The sequence below is a fragment of the Helianthus annuus genome, chromosome 2 (genome assembly GCF_002127325.2).
Source record: "Helianthus annuus cultivar XRQ/B chromosome 2, HanXRQr2.0-SUNRISE, whole genome shotgun sequence".
Taxonomy (NCBI): domain Eukaryota; kingdom Viridiplantae; phylum Streptophyta; class Magnoliopsida; order Asterales; family Asteraceae; genus Helianthus; species Helianthus annuus.
The window spans coordinates 33,263,079-33,269,847 of record NC_035434.2 but is presented as its reverse complement, the minus strand read 5'-3'; the positions used below and the strand labels follow the sequence as shown (position 1 = coordinate 33,269,847).

Genomic DNA, 6,769 nt, shown 5'->3' with positions numbered 1-6,769 from the left:
TTTCTAGCCTCATAGGGTGGTCCATCGGCCACTTCTGCCCAAAAGTTTGCTCGGTGGTGGTCATTATCAAATTTGTAGATATTGTTGAAAAGGTCTGAATCTATGTCTTCAGCTGAATATATTCCTAGCCTTCTTCCCAGTCTAGCGACTGACCACTTATGCCATTTCTTTCCCAATCTGAATTGTATCGTCTCCTTATTCTTAAAGTCTAGATTTTCGCTTTTTGGTTTGTCATAAGTGTATGAAGCGAAAAATTCCAATGTAAGCTCTAGATATACGGTTCGTGCAATGTTCAACAACCTTGACATCGGATACGAAATCATATTGGATAGCCTCTCTTCTTGGTTTAGGGCTGTTAGAGTGCCCCAGTTGATCCCTCTCGGTTCACCGATTTATCCCCGTCGATTCCATAATGCTTCTAATCTGGAAATACAGGGTCGTTCTTTCGTTTTGTTTTCGCTAAACTTGAGGAATCTGTGGTTCATCTGTATATAGGAATATAACAAAATAAGAGCAGAATCTAAAATTTTAAGTGCAGCCACCGGAACAGGCTGTTTACGACATTCTGTTGTCGTTTCAGCATCCGCACGGTCGTGCGGCTAGTCGCACTAACGTGCCAATCCGAGATTGGTGTCTGGTTTATTTCCGGTAATTGGTCCCGCACTGCCGTGCGAGTCGGTATCGCAATTCTGATTTACTGATCTGATGTTGATTTCCGATCGGTACTGCCATGCCGTTTCAACTGTATGACCGTGCGACAGAGAAATTCATCAGAAAACAACTTTATTCACAAATTTAAACCTTTATAATTCACATTTTAACTTGTAATAAGTGAATAAACTTTAAATCAAGGACCAGAACTACCGATCTAGCACCAAACACTTAAGAACAAGGGGTTAATTGACTTTTATGAAGAAAACCCCCAAATTTCTTGATTCAAACCTCAGATCTACATCAGAAACTAAGTTAAATCTACAAAACTAATAGGAAACATACATTGGAAGATGATTGGAATGAAGTCTAAGCAAAAATTGGTTGATTTTTAGGTGTGGGCGACCTGGAACTCCCGTGCGGCTGCTAGGGTTTCGAAAAAGTGATAGGTTTTTACTGAAAATTCGTTTTTATACCCTGTTTTTATAGTTCAGTTTTTTACTCGCACGGTCATGTAGCTGGCAGTGCAGAGTTGCACGATAGTGCAGTAGATCGCACGGTAGTGCTAGCCGATGACTGTCTGGTGCACGAGTTCTGAGTTGGTCTGATTACGAAGTGCATGACCGTGCCGATTTGGCACTGCCGTGCAGCACCTGGGTCTTTTTTAACAGTAAGTGTTTAACTTCGTATTTTCACCAAATTTTCCCATTTTTGCAATATTTTGTTTATTTTATTAATAAATCAACTTCAAAATTCCAAAAGTTATGGATCAAGCTAGTATGTACCTACGTTTAAAACTGAAAAATTAACGAACTAAGATATAAATAATACAAACTAATATATACAAAATTACCCTTAGCGTGTGAAAACATGCTCGTTAAATTTGTCAGCGAGTCGATAGCTAGACTCATTTTCCCCACACTTGTTTTAAACGTGCGGGGCGTGGAGTTCGAGAATTTCCTCCACCGAGTCAACCGGTCCGTTGATGTAACTTTTGAGTCTATGACCGTTGACTTAGAATGGTTCCCCGCTTAAGTTTTCGATGACGACGGCCCCGTATGGAAATACTTCTTTGACCGTATATGGACCCGTCCATCGGGATCTCAACTTCCCGGGGAATAAACACAGTCGTGAAGAGTACAACAAGACAAGATCCTCAACGCGGAAATCCTTACGGTCTCTCAACCTCTTGTCATGAAATCTCTTGACTCGCTCCTTGTATCTGCTAGAACTCTCATAGGCATGACTCCCTAGCTCCCCGAGCTCGTGGATTTGCAGAAAACGGGCTTCACCTCCTCTTTTCAAATCCATATTTGCCGTTTTCAAGGCCCAAAATGCCTTGTGTTCTAGCTCGACAGGTAGATGACAGGCTTTTCCATAAACCAACCTAAAGGGTGTGGTCACGATAGGGGTCTTGAATGCTGTTCTAAAAGCCCACAGAGCGTCATCTAACTTGTCTGACCAATCCTTGCGGTTGTTATTAATGGACCACTCAAGGATTATTTTCAAACCTCGATTCGTGACCTCTACTTGCCCGCTCGTTTGAGGATGACATGGTGTAGCCAATCTATGATGAACACCATAACGGGACAATGCTCGTTCTAACTGCGCATTACAGAAATGCGTTCCTCGGTCACTGATTAGTGCTTTTGGAGCACCAAATCGGGAAAACAAACTTTTTAAGAACCTCACAACCACCCTAGCATCATTTTTAGGCAAAGCTTGAGCTTCGGCCCATTTTGAGACATAGTCTACAGCAACTAGGATGTATTTGTTACCTCGTGAGGCTGGAAATGGACCCGTGAAGTCGATACCCCATATATCAAAGACTTCACAGACTTGCATTGGATGTTGAGGCATTTGATTGTGCGCGAAGATATTCGTTGCCCTTTGGCAAGCATCACACACTCTAACCCATTGGTGCGCGTCACGAAAGATGGTGGGCCAGTAAAACCCAGAGTCTAACACTTTCTTTGCTGTGTAATTTGCTCCATGATGACCTCCGGTGGGCCCTTCGTGACAGTGACGCAGAATGCTAGCTGCCTCTTCTCCAAATACACATCTTCGGATCACCTGATCGGCTCCGACTCTAAACAAGTATGGTTCGTCCCAAAAATAATATTTTAAATCCGCAAAGAACTTCCTCTTTTGCTGATATGATAACCCTTTGATAAGGATTCCACATGCGGGGTAGTTTGCGAAGTCGGCGAACCAAGGTGATTCGTTATTCATCTCGATACTTAAAAGAAATTCGTGGGGGAAATTGTCATTTATTGGTTCCTCCAGCGAATTTTCTAAATTACCATGCTCAAGTCTCGAGAGATGGTCGGCTGCAACATTTAAAGCTCCCTTTTTGTCCTGGATCTCAATGTCAAATTCTTGTAGTAACAAGATCCATCTGATAAGACGCGGTTTTGCGTCCTGTTTGCTAAAAAGGTATTTGATTGCTGCATGATCCGTATACACAATTGTTTTGGACAACACAAGGTACGACTTGAATTTGTCAAAAGCATATACTACTGCCAAAAGCTCTTTCTCTGAAGTCGTGTAATTCTCCTGAGCATCGTGTAGAGTTTTGCTGGCATAGTAAATAGGATGAAAATGTTTCTCCCTTCGCTGTCCTAAGACTGCTCCTATTGCAAAATCACTGGCGCCGCACATTATCTCAAATGGCAATGCCCAATCTGGTGCAACCAGAATAGGGGCTTCAATAAGCCTCTGCTTCAGCTGTTTGAACGCCTTCATGGATTCGTCTGAAAATACAAATGGATCATGTTTTTCTAATAAACGGGTCATAGGTCTTGCGATTTTTGAAAAGTCTTTTATGAATCGCCTATAGAATCCTGCATGACCCAAGAAACTTCTAATTGCTCTGACCGAGGTAGGGGAGGAAGTTTAGAAATGATATCCACTTTTGCTGGATCAACTTCCAACCCGGCTTCAGAGATTTTGTGCCCGAGAACTACCCATTCCTTCACCATGAAGTGGCACTTCTCCCAGTTAAGCACAAGATTAGTTTCCTCACATCTCATTAACATTCTTTTCAGATTCCCAAGACATTGACTTAAAGAACTCCCGAACACAGAGAAATCATCCATGAATACTTCCATGGAGTCTTCAATCATGTCATGGAAAATGGCTACAATGCAGCGCTGAAATGTGGCTGGTGCATTACACAGCCCAAAAGGCATACGCCGGAAGGCGAATGTGCCGAAAGGATATGTGAAAGTAGTCTTTTCCTGGTCTTCAGGAGCGATAGGAATTTGAAAGTATCTAGAGAACCCATCCAGAAAACAGAAAAATGACTTCCCCGACAGACGTTCCAACATCTGGTCGATGAATGGAAGCGGGAAGTGGTCCTTACGGGTGGCATCGTTGAGTTTACGGTAGTCAATGCAAACTCGCCATCCGGTGACGGTACGGGTAGGAATAAGTTCATTCCTATCGTTTGGAACTACAGTAATACCACCTTTCTTGGGTACTACTTGCACTAGACTTACCCAAACAGAATCAGATATAGGATAAATCAGCCCTGCATCTAACAATTTAATTACTTCTTTCTTCCCCACGTCTTGAATATTTGGATTCAAACGCCTTTGATGCTATGCACTAGGCTTGTAATCGTCTTTCATTAGAATCTTATGAGTACAAAAAGATGGATTAATGCCTTTGATATCCATAATCTTCCACGCCATGGCTTTCTTGTGGAGCTTTAGAACTTCGAGAAGCTGTCTCTTTTCCTCTTTTGCTAAAGATGCTGAAATGAAGATTGGCAAGTGACACTTCTCGTCTAGAAATGCATACTCGAGATGCGGTGGGAGTTCTTTTAATTCCAAAGATGGTGGATCTTCAACCGAAGGTTTTGACTTTTCTTCAACTTTACAGTCAATCTCCACAAATTGATCTGGACTTTGGGAAACATCATCACCGATTTGGCAAACCGGATGCTCAGTTTCGTGGCCCTCCTGCGAAATGCCATCTAGGTTCCCACACAACAGATGTGTGTCCGTGTCAATTTCTTCAATCGTGCCTTGGAAATGAGAGCTTACATAAGTATCGACAATGTCGACATAGTAAAGCATGTCATCGTGACCCTGCGGATGTTGCATTGATCTTTTAATATCAAAAGTCACGTGCTCGTCATTTACTCGGAGCGTGATTTGGCCAGCTGCCACATCAACAATCGTCCTCGCAGTATTGAGGAACAGGTGTCCAAGTATTAATGGCACTTTCGAATCTTTGTCCATGTCAAGAATAACAAAATCCACGGGAAAAACAAATTTATCGATTTTAACAAGCATGTTTTCAATGAATCCACGTGGATACTTGATTGAACGATCTGCAAGTCGAATACTCATTCTAGTGGGTGAAGGTTCACCCAGATCTAATTTAGCAAAGACCTTATATGGCATAAGGTTTATGCTAGCTCCTAAGTCAGCTAATGCGCGATTGACAGTTATGCTGCCAATGAGACAGGGAAGAGTAAAACTGCCCGGATCTCCCATCTTTTCTGGTAGACGGTTTTGGAGAAGGGCTGAATAGTTTTCATTCATCAACACACAAGACAAGCTTTCAAGTTTCTGCTTGTTTGTGAGGATGTCATTTAAGAACTTTGCGTATTTAGGCATTTGAGCTAACGCCTCAACAAATGGTATGTTTATGTGTAATTGTTTAAACATCTCTAAAAACTTACCATGTTGTTCATCGTTCTTCTGCTTCTTCAGTCTACTCGAATATGGAACTGGAGGAATGTAATCTGAAACTTGCTCCTGGGCTGTGCTGTACTTACTGGGGCTCGCTTAGCGTGCACATTGTCCGAAGCGTCAGTTTGGACCGTCTCATTGATTGGTGGTGAGTCTGATTTGTCAGGTCCCGTGGTTTTACCACTCCTCGGCATTATTGCATTAACGTGCCCTCTTGGGTTTGGTTCTGTGTTACCTGGAAGACTACCTTGGGGTCTTTCAGATAACATCTTGGCCAATTGGCCGACTTGATTCTCAATGGTTTGTATTGAAGCCTTCTGACTCCGTATTTCCCCTCATGCTGCTGGTATCGTTCTCAATATTTGATTGGCATTGTTAGAGTTGTTTAACAGTTGTGCCATCATCTCCTCTAATTTTGAATTGTTTTGAGAGGCTTGTGGCTGGGAAGTGCCTCCTGGACCTAAATTATTGTAACGTGGTTGAAAGGTTTGCCCTAATGGCTGAAAAGATTGCCCCTGGGGCTGAAAGGATTGCCCCTGAGGCTGTTGTGGCACGGGAGCGCGGTGAGCATATCCGAGTGGGTTTTGGTTATTAGAATTAGATTTCCACCCAACGTTTGGGTGATTCCTCCATCCCAGATTGTACGTGTTGCTATAGGGGTTATTTTGGGGCCTAATTTGATTGCCTAAATAGTCCACCTCTTTGTGGCCTGTAAACATAACACCCTGCTCACATGTACCTGGCTCGTGTGACACTCCACACTGCTCACATGATGATTGTATCTGCGAAACGTTTTGAGCTTGATCAAACCTTGCTGCCAAAGCTCCAATCTGTGCTGCAAGAACTGTATACATATCCACTTGATGAACTCCAGGAATAGATGATGCTTTATTTCGCACTCCACCTTGACAAGAACTCGACTTCAAGGTAGCTTTTTCTATAATTGTGTAGGCTTCATTGGGTGTTTTTCTTCCAAGATCGTATCCTGCATATATATCTAAACGTTCTTGTGAGTCGTAGTTGAGTCCTTGGTAGAAGTTCAACACAAGTTGCCTTTTGGACAACCCATGATGTCGAACATCGATCAGAAGATCTTTGAACCTCTCCCAAGCTGCATGTAGAGATTCTCCTTCGTCCTGTTTGAATGTCATAATACGGTTTTTAAGCTTAGTTGTCTTTTCCGAACGGAATATTTTTGCATAAAAAGATCTGCCATCTTGTTCCAAGTCTTGATGGACCCTGCTGGAAGTGATAAAAGCCAAGATCGGCCTTTGTCTCGCAAAAAAAATGGAAAGAGTCGCAAACGAATTGCGTCTTCAGAAACGTCTTTAATTTTGAATGTCGAGCACACTTCGAGAAATGATGCGATGTGTCGACCTGGATCTTCGTGATCCTTCCCATTAAATTGCACAAAA

General features: G+C 42.6%; 1 non-coding gene across 1 annotated transcript; it reads left to right on the top strand.

Annotated features, from left to right (window-relative positions):
* Positions 1-6,416: 6,416 nt before the first annotated feature.
* Positions 6,417-6,523, top strand: LOC118490038. The gene has a single exon (XR_004888046.1). It is a non-coding gene; the product is annotated as a small nucleolar RNA R71 (small nucleolar RNA).
* Positions 6,524-6,769: the final 246 nt, after the last annotated feature.